At 45.9% G+C, this 12,179-nt stretch overlaps 1 protein-coding gene across 1 annotated transcript in view; it reads left to right on the top strand.

Annotated features, from left to right (window-relative positions):
* The window catches only part of STS (steroid sulfatase), a 153,454-nt gene that overhangs the window by 32,637 nt on the left and 108,638 nt on the right, over positions 1-12,179 (top strand). The window contains exon 2 of the mRNA XM_042973771.1: positions 2,024-2,150. The gene's annotated coding sequence lies outside the window, so the exon portion shown is untranslated. The remainder of the gene's footprint in view (positions 1-2,023; positions 2,151-12,179) is intronic.

The raw sequence follows: 12,179 nt of genomic DNA on the forward strand, positions 1-12,179 counted from the left end.
GTACAGGTTCACAATAATACAGCACCCGTAACCTCTTGCTCTTAAATCTTCTTGTTCTGTGACTAGAACTCGGATTATAGTGGTGTCTCAAGAGACTTATGTTCATATAACTTTTCAGAGTAATAGCGGAACCATCACTGGTACATATGTTGTTGCTGTGTATAATTGTTGGAGCAAACTACGTCCCTTATTTTCCTGTCTTTGTGATCACACCCCTTCAGTGATTATTGGACCAGTGCCCTCCAGTTTCTAAACTTCGACACTTGAGATCATCTCATCCTTTGTGGTGGAGGGCTGGGTGGATGATTCTCTGTGGTAGGGGCTGTATTGCACATTGTAGGATATTTAACAGCGTCTCTGGACTCTACCCACTAGATGCTAGTAGAACCCACCCAATCATGAGAACCGGAAATGTCTCCAGATACTGCCTAATGACCCCTGTGGGCTGAAATCACTCCTGGCTAAGAACAACTCCACTGCTGTTTTGAGAAATGTCCTCTGACCATGGGCTTTTAGGTTCTCCTGTGCTGTTTTCCTTCTGCAGGTAGGGTTTCTTGTGGCAATACCACTGTGAGAGGCATTGTGACTTAATCTCCTTTGACGTGTTTCTTCTTCTTCATTAGTCACCGAGGATAGCAGGCACAAAGTATCAAACACGGGTCAAAGGGTTTCCGTGCTGATGTCTCAGCATCTATTTTCTGTAAATAAAAGGGGTGGGCAACCGAAAGGAAAACACCGACTTGCGTCTTCCCTGTTTCACAAGGGGTGGGGGGGGGGGTCACCCAGTTGTTCAAATCCATATCCATATGATCTTTGTCTCGCCAAATAATGTCATGGAGAGTCGGAGGAAGAGATGGCCCTGCATGGTGGTTCTGTCATCCCAGCAGTGGGAGGTTAAGGATCAATGTTGACAGCACAGCATCCCATTTCCACAAGAATCCAACATGAAATGCCATGCCGGAAGATGCAGGAAGATTGATTACAGTTTCAAATGCCATCTCGGGGGGAAAAAATAACATTTCTGGGACACTGATTGAACCTGAAAAATTGTTGTTGGAAGCTTAACTTCAGTGAAGCAAGATCTATATGTGTGAAGATCTATAGAATAGTGGTTTTTCTCCAATGTGGTGATCTCTTGTGCATATGACATATCAAGTGGGATGATACTTCATATTTTACAGCATGAACGATAGACTTATACATGAATTGTTTTAAGGCACATGGTAGTTTTTGTCTAAATGTCCTCAACTCAAAAAAATAAGTGTATTCTTCAGTAGATTCAAAGTCATCTTCATAGAGTGTAGGATTCTATACCAGAAGTTGAAACACTTTTCCTACCGAGGCCCGATAGTGAACATTTTCAGCATCGCAGGCCAGACAATCTCTTGTGCAGCTACTAAACTCTGTGCCATAGCACAGAAGCAGCCACAGATTATAAGGAAGCGAATGCATGTGTCTGTGTTCTAATATCCTTTTGTTGTGGACTCTGAAATGTCAATTTAATATACTCTTCACGTTGTGCAAAACATTCTTTTCTCAACCATTTAAGAATGTGAATAACATTCTTGTTTCACTATAAAAACAGGTGGGGGACAGTCCTGCGAGCTGCAGTTTGCAATCCAAGTGCTATTTGGAAAATATTTATTGACAGCTTACTACGGCACATGAATGGCCTCTGCTGTCTTCATCCTTAGAGGCTGTGGGACAGACAGATACCAAATAAAAAGAAACCACGTATATAAGTTATTGGAAATAGTGATAAAGGCTCTTCAAGGGAAACAAGATACTATGACAGTTAACCATGGAGGGATCTATTTGCTTTGTATTGGTAATCAGGGGGGGCTTCTCTGAGGTGGTGGCTAGTCAGCTGTGACGTATAGCTAACCAGAGTTTGGGCAGAGAGTGGAAAGAAGAAACGTGTGGGAAGGGAGATCCTCCCTGCAGGAAAGAGCATGTTCCCCTGCAGTTTTTCACCATGTGCTCATTCAGTGTCTGACTCTTCTTCCTCTGAATGAATTCACAGGATGAGCCTGGTGCCCCTCATCCGTGTCTGCTGAGGGCCCCTCACATCAGTGTGCCTGCACATGATGCTGTCAGGAAGCTCAGATCCTTGAGGACAACTACCCAAGACGGTCTTCCGTTGCTACAGGGTGAGTATAAGAGGTGCCCGCATACGTCCCTTCCTTCCGAATGGATCACTGCCTGTTCACAAAGTGCTTGCCTCGCCCTGAGCATTGGTAAATCATACCTGAGTACCTGGTGACTTTAAAATGGTGTTGTGGAGGGTCTGACATGCCGGGGGCAACAGGAATGTGGAGCACACCTGGCCCTTTTGTTCAGAAGGGACTTGGGGGCGCCTGGGTGGCTCAGTCGGCTAAGCGTCCGACTTCAGCTCAGGTCATGATCTCGCGGTCCGTGAGTTCGAGCCCCACGTCGGGCTCTGTGCTGACAGCTCAGAGCCTGGAGCCTGTTTCGGATTCTGTGTCTCCCTCTCTCTCTGACCCTCCCCTGTTCATGCTCTGTCTCTGTCTCAAAAATAAATAAACGCTAAAAAATTAAAAAAAAAAAAAAAAAAAAAGAAGAAGGGACTTATCCCACGAGAGGTCACATTTGCCAAAGGGCGGCATCCGGGGGTCACACGTGCTTTCTTGGAGAAAAGCGGTACCGCCAAAGAGGGCAGTGTGCACTGATAGGAGAAATACCCGTGATGGAGGGGAAGGAGGAGGGGGGAAGGGAAGAGCACCTCACGGAGGGTGTAGCTTGATGACACTCTGCCATTATGATGTCAAGACAGGCACCGCGAGGCAATCAGAGCCCATCCTTGTCCCCCGTAGCAGCAGGCTCAGAGAAGTCTGCACGGAGATGCTTTCCAAGAAGATACGGGTTCACATTGGTGTGGGAAGGCCCCCAAAGATGGAACTGAGTCGTGGGGTCAGAGGTCCCTGGGATTCGGGTCCCAGCTCTCCACCCGCTGGCCTCATGTCCTCCGGAAGCTGATTAAGGACTCTGTGCCCAGGTCTCCTCTTGTAAAATGGGGGTGCCAAGGACAGGTTCCTAGGGTGACTGAAGAGTGAAGGATGATGTTTTGGGGGGTACAGCTATGGTGAATACTGGGATGACGCTGCCAGCCAAGGTGGGAGGTGTTGCCGACTATGAGTCTGGAGTTCTCTCTTGTCCAGGAAGAGGGCGCACGCAGAATTGAATATGACAGAGGCTAATGTCCAGGAGGAGATAAGAGCCCCAAACGGGTTTCATCTCTGGATTGATTGAGCTCACAAGATATTAGCAAACAGTCTGGGTGGGGGTGGGGAGGTAGGGTGGGCAAGTGGTGTTTGTGATCAAAGGATATTGGCACCAGAGGGAAAGTGATTTCCTGCAGGTGATACAACAAGTTACTTTAGATCCCAGTCCAATGTCTTGCTAGCTCACCTCGGGCACTTTCGCCCCGTGGTGGCGGCTTTCTGCCCTAAGCTGTTCTCTAACCCATTTATGTAAGTAGAACCTACTTCCCCACAAGTAGGCCCTGAATAGATCTCCAGAACTCCAGTTTGGACCATTGCATTGCTGATGACAGGCAGGCAGTTCTCCAGTGGACCGGTTTTGCCCCCGGGGGTGGGAATCCGACACATCTGGAGGCATTCTTGGTGTCGTAACTCTGGAGGAGCTTTGCTGTTGGGATCTGGTGGGTGGAAGTCAGAGGTTCTGCTGACAGCACATAGGACAACACCCCCGCGGACTCAGACCCAGCCCCGAGCATCAGCACTGCAGAACTGGACAGTCCCTGCTTGTTCGGTACAGCAAGACATTTCAGCTTCATCTTCTCTTCTTCAGCGGTCTTTTACTCTGAGGGATCTGCGGTAGAATAAGAATTAAAGAGAACAAAAAGAGAAAGACGTTTTAGGATTTTTTTTTTTCTCTATTAAATTGAAACCGCACAGCAGACGATTCTCCTACCGCAGGAAACGTCCATGGAGGCTTAAATCCTTGGCTTATATTCGTGCTTAACGCTTAGCAGCTTAACAGAGTTATTTTCTATTGTGGTTTCTGTAATTTGTTCCTTAAAAGGCTCGTTTGTTCCTTCTCTCCAGTTCAGACACAGACTTTTCGGGGGTTTTAAAGAATAATTTATTTTCTAAACTTATTGTTAATGCAGGAGCTGGCTTGGAGTTCTGGCATAGCTTTCAAAGCCTTAAGCACCTGCTAAGTAGAGTTTTATTTTTATTCCCCTAGAAACCAACTGAATGTTTTGCAGGGAAATACTTTGAGTACTTTTTTTTTTTTGTCATTTTAGTCTAGAGGGGACATTGACATTCTTTGGACCCAGCAACAAGAGCTCAGAAAAAATTGACAGACTCAGTAAGCTAATGAAAAGTATGCAGCTGAAAAGGCTCATGATTAATTCATGATAAACTAATATGGCATTCATTATTCTTCCTTAATGTTCTGATGTAAAGTGGGAGTCTTTCAGTGGGGGCTAAAATATCTGTTCCTAAATACCTAATAACAATATCCATTATGTCTTACCAACATAAAGCCATCCTCATGGGGTATTTTAATGTACTTCACAATTTAAATTCAGGGTTCTTGAGTACAGCATATTAAACTTTTCCCCTCTCCCTAAGTGGATTGGTGATAATCAAGAAAATACTTTTATATAAGATATTCCTCCGTTTTCTCCTCCAAAAAAAAGGCTGACTGAAAGTAAAATAAAGTTTGCCTATGAAACTGAAAAAATTTCCTTTTTATGACACATCTTGTTACTTGACAAGAACTGCCAGCAATCTCTTGATTTATTCTGTTTAAATATATACTAGGATAGTAATTTTTTTTAATCCTTTGATGATAACGAACGCATTTTTCAAGGGGATTGTAAATCCTTAGGATATTTTGTGGCAGCAAACACCCATGATAACAAGCACATTTTGGGGTCAAGATAATCCCAACCCCCCAAAAATTATGTTGATTGTGTTTTGTGTCTCAGAGATAATGAATGAGGGAAGGTTCATTATCAGACACATTGTGAGAGAACACAAAGCAATCTGGAGATTGTACCGTTGACCAAGGGATCATGGATAGCGGGGCACTTTGGTGTCACGTTCCTCCTGATAGCAGGCAGCGAGAACAGAAAATAACCCGTGTAACGTCCCTACCAAAAGCTTTCAACTGGAATCCGTTCACAAGGAAACGAGCAGACAAATACAGAATGTAGCACGTTGTCAAGGACAATTGACCTGGATTCTTCCAAAATAATCAGTGTCATGGGAAGCACAGAAAGGTCAGGGACAGTTCCAGATTTAAGAAGATGAAGAGGGGCACCTGGGTGGCTCAGTCAGTGAAGCGTCTGACTCTTGATTTCGGCTCAGGTCATGATCTCACGGTTCGGGCGCTCGAGCCCCGTGTCAAGCCCTGGGCTGACAGTGTAGAGCCTGCTTGGGATTCTCTCTCTCTTCCGGTCTCTCTCTGCTTCTCCTCCACTCATGGACACGAGCACATGCACTTGCTCTCTGTCTAAATAAATAAACTTTCAAAAAGAAAAATAATAAAAAGATGAAGAAACACGATGACAGTACCTGAATGTGGAGAGGGTCCTGGACGGGGGAAAGAAGAAGCAGGTGGTACAATTATTTGGGGGCTGTCTGGGCGGTGAGTTGATTGACTCAGTGTTAGTCCGCACAGTTGTTCTTGTGGTGTTGTGTTTATGGAGGAGGTGTCCTTATTCTGAGACACCCACGTGGAACTTCCTAGAGGGTCAAGAGTTATCCTCTGTGCAGCTTGCTGTGAAACATCATGAGATGAATACAAGTACATTTCTTATCCTTTCTTAATTTTCTGGTGTAGAACGAAAATGTGTGCACATACGTATGTGTGTATGTACATGCACGGGTACACAGAGGCAGAAAGCAAGCAGCTGTGGCAAAATAGAGACAGCAAACCTAAGTGAAGTAGGATACGTGCATTTGTGTGCATGCTTTCAACTTCGTGTGTGTGCTTTCGACTGTTCTGTGAGTTTGGAAGTTTTCAAAAGTGACTTTGGGGGAAAACAGGTTATAAAGTTTTATTTTCCTTCTCCTGTTGGAGATATTTTGGTTCCACTGATGGTGTGTTTAAAATTTTGTACAGGACCAGTTTGTTTTTTAAGTTTTTTAAAATTTATTTTGAGAGAGAGAAAACAGAGTGGAAGAGACAGAGGGAGACAGAGAATCTCAAGCAGGGTCTGAGCTGTCAGCGTGAACCCTGATGCGGGGCTCAAACCCACAAACTGTGAGACCATGACTTGAGCTGAAGTCGGATGCTCAAGTGACTTTGCCACCCAGGTGCCCCAGTGTTTATGTATTTTTGAGACACAGAGACAGAGTGAGAATGGGGGAGGGGCAGAGAGAGAGGGAGACACGGAATCCGTAGCAGGCTCCAGGCTCTGAGCTGTCAGCAGGGAGCCCGACATGGGGCTCGAACTCATGGACCTCAAGATCATGACCTGAGCTGAAGTTGGATGCTCACCAGACTGAGTCCCCAGGCGCCCCTCTTTGGTAATTCTTGTGCCACCTTGCAAACTTCCTGGGCCCCGCCCCTTTTCCCAGACAGGATCCACATGGAGCTTGATCACTACTGCATTCCGTCCCAGAAGTTGGCTCAGGATGTGTATGCATACTGGTCCGCTTTATACCTCCAGTTCTGCCTTTGTGGGTGCATGGTCTGCCGAGGCAGAGTTTAGGCAGGTGCTGAGGGTCTGTACATCTTTTGCCAGAGCAGGACGGTCAGAGCCCATCCAGCTCCTTGTTGGTAAGCACAGTCTGGCTTCAGAATTTAGAGCCAAAACTTTATCGTACATTTTTAAAAAGCACATGTCATAATGCCTGAGGAATAAAACACTCCAGTTTTAGAACACATCTACAGACAGTCTCCAGCCAAATACTCAAGTTGCAATCATTACATCCATTCTAGTGAAAACACGTCAAACGTGGGACCCCATATGCAGTGCTGGGCACACCGTTCCCATTGGAACTGCAAGGGCTCCTCAGGCTGTGACCCAGAACCTTGCCCAAGCCTGGGGGAGTGGTCCAACTTGATTCTACTCACTTCCTGCAAAGCAACACTGACTTTCACATATGTTGGACTTGTTTTGTTTAATGTTCATTTATTTTTGAGAGACAGAGAGACAGAGCGTGAGCAGAGAGAGAGGGAGACACAGAATCCGAAGCAGGCTCCAGGCTCTGAGCACTCAGCACACAGCCCCACACAGGGCTGGAACCCACAAACTGTGAGATCACGACCTGAGCCGAAGTCGCACAGTCGACTGACTGAGCCACCCAGGCGCCCCAACATGTGTTGGCCTTTCTTATAGACAGAAGATGCTTTGACTCACAACAGTGGAAACTGCTGATTTCTCTTCCTGTGCTGTGTTATAACCGAGGACCTCTGATGCCGAGAAATGTGTGATAATTTACATAAATACGACATGGGTCTCGGGTGGCTCCTCCGGTGGCCTCCTGGGTGGCTTGGTCGGTTACGCATCAGACTTCGGTGTAGGTCATGATCTCGTGGTTCGTGAGTTCGAACTCCACATCGGGCTTTCTGCTGTCAGCACAGAACCTGCTTCAGATCCTCGGTCCCCCCTCTCTCTGCGGCTCCCTCTCTACCCCCCCACCTCAAAATAAATAAATACACTTAAAAAAAAAGACGAGATGGGTCCATCCGTGGCCTCAGCTGTGTCTTAGGCACAGTTCCATTAGCATTACTGTCTGGCCACGGGGAGTGAGCACAACACCAGGGCCACATGCATTAGTTTGGAGGACGTGACATTTAGACGCAGAATCTTCTCATGCTAATAGATCAGCAATCTCTGTGCATTGCTTCTGAGGTGACCCTTGTCTGTCCATCCACACGTCGGGCCGAGCCATCCCCCCTCACACGTGTGTATCACGCCGGCCTCCTGATGGTCTGTGTGCACCATCAGCAGTCAGAAGTGCCTTCTCAACACCTAGACGTGATGCTGCCTCTGACCCTGTTGGAGCTCTCCAGTGGCTCAGGGCGGACAGGGTTCTGGAACCAGGGCTGGGAGGGAGGGTGTCCATGATGGGACTCCTACCGACCTTGCCTTCCCCAGGGATCTGCCCCTTCCACCCGCTTGCTCTCTCTGCGCCCTGCAGACACGTTGCATTATAAAGTGCTCTCGAGTCAGGCGCTTGTTTCTTCCTCCTAAGGTCAACCCCGCCCCCCGACCGGCAAACTTCTGGCGGTGGCCCTCTAGCTACGTGACGTCCCCCCTCCCCACTCCAGACACTCGTGCCCCATGTGGAGCAGTAGTCCCTCTCGGATGGGATCAATGGCACGGTCTCGATGCTTTGAGTCACGTCTGTCTCCGCAGACACATCGCAGGGTCTCCGAGGGCAGGAAACCCACGATGCTCCCTGCCGTGTTGTTGATGCTGCAGGCTGCCTTGTTGCTGTTTAGGAAATAACTACTTGTTGAAGACATGAGTGAAAAAAGATGGTTCTGGGACGACTGGGTGGCTCAGGTGGTCGAGCATCTGACTCTTGATTTTAGCTCAGGTCATCATCTCATGGTTTGTGGGTTCAACCCCACGTTGGGCTCTGTGCTGACAGTGTGGAGCCTGCTCGGGATTCTCTCTCTCCCTCTCTCTCCCTCTCTCTCTGCCCCTCACCAGCTCACTCTCTCTCTCTCTCCCTCTCAAATACATAAACTTTTTTAAAAAAGAAAAAGAAAAGATAGTTCTGATGTCATATCCATTTTAAATTATGTTCCTTGGATTTCAGTCAAATAAGGTTACTTGCAAAAAAAAACAAAACAAAACAAAAAAAAAAAATCATCACCTTTCCGATACAGTTTGGCCTCTAACTTACCCCAATGGAGAAAAGAGTCTTTAACTGGGTCTGGGGCGGTTCAAGCTTCCTCTTTGCCAAATATGACAGAGGCTAACACCTGTTAAAGATGATCTCCAACGAACCTAGGCAGGATCCCTTAGAGGAGTGAACGCATATCACTCCTGGAGGAAGCATGTAGCTTTTTTTCTTGAGGCAAAATTTTAAATTAAGGTCCCTGAATTTTCTGCCATGTTGCACCCCATGTGCTTTCATTGTGTAGCTGACGACAGTGAGGAAGTGTGGCAGTCACTTCATCTACACTGCATGTGGGGTGTTCTGTTGTGATGGTCTTCTTTGCCTTTGAAAAGTTCCTGGGGCGCTTGGGTGGTCAGTTGGTTAAATGCTGGACTTTGGCTCAGACCATGATCTCATGGTTTGTGGGTTCAAGCCCCCTGTTGGGTTCTGTGCTCACAGCTCAGAGCCTGGAGCCTGCTTTGGATTCTGTGTCTCCCTTTCTCTCTGTCCCTGCCCCACGTGTGCGTGCTCACTCTCTCTCTCTCAAAAATAAATAAACACTAAAAAAATAATAAAAAGCTATTAAACTCTCCACTTTCGGAGTGACTTCCGTAGAAAGTCGACTACAATACAGTTTCAAGTATGAAATACGATATTATTTGAAGTCAGGAAGTAATCCATACCTCAATTTCACATTCTTTGTCATCTGTCCGTATAAAATGTTGAAAGACAGTAATAAAGTGCTTATAATTAGATTGATTTTATAATGGAGAGGCACAGCCCTCTAATTTTAAAACAATAATCGGTCGATGACGAGCGGTCTGTGTAATACTATTTCTACCTATACTGTTTCACTTGAGATCTTTTCATTAAATCTGTACTGTACTCCTATATGACTTTATATCCATTGGTTTAGTAAAATCAACTCTGAGTGGTGCCTGGATGGCTCAGTTGGTTGAACGTCTCACTGTGGATCAGATCATGGTCTCATGGTTCCTGAGTTGGGGCCCCACATCAGGCTTACTGCTGTCAGCACAGAGCCTTCTCATGATCCTCTGTCCCCCTCTCTCTGCCCCTTCTCTGCTTGTGCTCTCTCTGAAAGATGAATAAACATTAATAAATTAAAACAAGATAAACTCGGAATATGACAGCAGAATGGAAATTTGCCCTCGAATATCATGGTTTCCTAATATCTGTCTTTTGTAACTTCACATGTGCATTCTGTCTTTGAATTCTACCTTTTTATAACCACACGTCAGTCTGTGGGAGTCCTTAGATTTTTGCAGTCTGTTTCCAGACTCTGGGGGGATTTGCTGAATGTGTTTAATTATGTAACGTTTCGTACTGGATGAATGGGGAGCCGGTTGGGTTTAGTTGTCTGTCACGTTTATTTATTTCAATATCTAATGTTCAGGGTAGGGTTTGATCAGGTGCATGGTTAATGTATACTCCCAAGAGTGGGTCAGATGTCATCTCCTTGATTAGTTATGTTCTTTGTTTTGTAAGACAGGCGTCAAACTAGTTATTCTGAGGGTAGGAAACCTCATCTGCAGAATAAATTTGCCTCGGAAGGACATTTGGCTTTACTAGAAATGGAAAATTTCCTCCTAAGGTCCTTAGCTTATGACCTTACCATCCAAGTGTAAAGATAAGTGTGTTAAGCATGTTTAATAATGCTGAACATCATAGCGATAACTAAAAGCAATTTTGATTTCCTGTTCAGATGGAGTTCACATTTCAAGTATCAGAGAACTTTGTGAACTTCAATTTTCTTTTTTCTTTCTTTTTTTTGAATACTAATGATCTTTCAAATATTATTCTGGGTCATCTTCATTAGGAGGGTCAAAAACTGTGGATTAGTCTCCAAGGGCTTGTTTTCTTGTTACTAATTTGAAAATATTATTTCAGTAACAGTTTTTTTCTCATCAGCGTTCTTTCATAACATTGGAAAGCATGAAGGAGCCGTGAGGTAACTCCCTCAAGAGAATTTTTTGCCAGACTTGCAGGAAATGTCCAAGTTGTATGCAGTGAGTCTAGACTCTCAAATCTTGAGTTATCTTATGGCATGTGTGGTATAGAAAAGCAACGTGTCGGCCATCCATGTCTCACTGCTGTTATTAACAGACTTCCCTTCTTTCTCCTCCTGTCTCTGGATGTTTGTTTGGGTCCAACATGGAAAATGGTGGGAAAAGATGGGGAGAGAGAGGAAGGGGGGTAAACTTGTTTTTGTTTGTTTGTTTGTTTTTACGTAATGATGGCAATGACTCTCCAAGAACGAGAATGGATCCATAGCATCCTGGCGAGCGCATTTCCCTGGTGCCGAGTCTGGTAGTGTGAGCTTCCATGGACCCACACCAAGAACAAAAGTTCTAGAAGAGTCTGCAGCCCGTTACCTGCACACACCTGCAGCTCCGCACCTCTTAGCCTTCCATCATCTCAACCACTTTGCTCCTTTTCCCCCTAGCACCCCCATTTCTGCTGCCGCTCCTTTGTGGTTTCCGTGTTCAGAATGTTCTAGAAGGGACGCATTTGCGGTGAAGTGCTCTGAGTCAACAACAAAGATACTCCTAATTTAAGAATGTTCTGAACATAGAAACCCAAACCTGTTTTGTCTTCTACTTAGCCTCTCTCTCTCTCTCTCTTTCTCTCTCTCATACACACATACGGAGACATTTTCAGGCAGAGTTAAGGTTCACTGAGTCATTGTTTATAGCTGCAGACTGAAGGCATCAGCCTCTTCACGTCCTGGGAAGGATGGATGTCACATTCCATCCTTGTGTCCATTCTGGATGTGCTGCGGGAGGATGCGTTTTTCTCAGTAGTGATCTACCCACGAGTTGCTGGTCCTTGTGGTTTGCGGGGGTGTGGGGGTCCCCCCAGCTTAAGGGAGCTGTCCTGGAGGTTTGGTGCACTTATCTTGGGACACTGACGTGGATGCTATTCATCCTGCCATATGGGCTGCGGGGCCATGGAACCAGCCATGATAAGAGAGCAGACAAGAGTTTGGAGACTGAACGTGAGGCCTCCAGGCTCCGGGCTTGTGGTGTTCTGTGGAGTCCTGACTGTTGCTTCACAGGTTTCAAACTCACAGTGTCTTCAATATGAAACAGTCACTGTGCCTTTTCTCTCTCTCTCTCTCTCTCTCTCTCTCTCTCTCTCTCTCTCTCTCTCTCATCATTAGACACTTTGGTGGTGGTTTTCTTTCTTCCCAGCAACACATACCCAAAAGATGGTGACAAAGACAGGCAAAGGTTGCAAAGCTATGCCAGATACAAGCATATTAGACCTGTGGTTTTAGACCTTCAGCATTTCAGACGCGGTGCTGTTGCAAGCAGAACTTTC

The sequence above is a fragment of the Panthera tigris genome, chromosome X (assembly GCF_018350195.1).
Source record: "Panthera tigris isolate Pti1 chromosome X, P.tigris_Pti1_mat1.1, whole genome shotgun sequence".
In the NCBI taxonomy this organism is placed as follows: domain Eukaryota; kingdom Metazoa; phylum Chordata; class Mammalia; order Carnivora; family Felidae; genus Panthera; species Panthera tigris.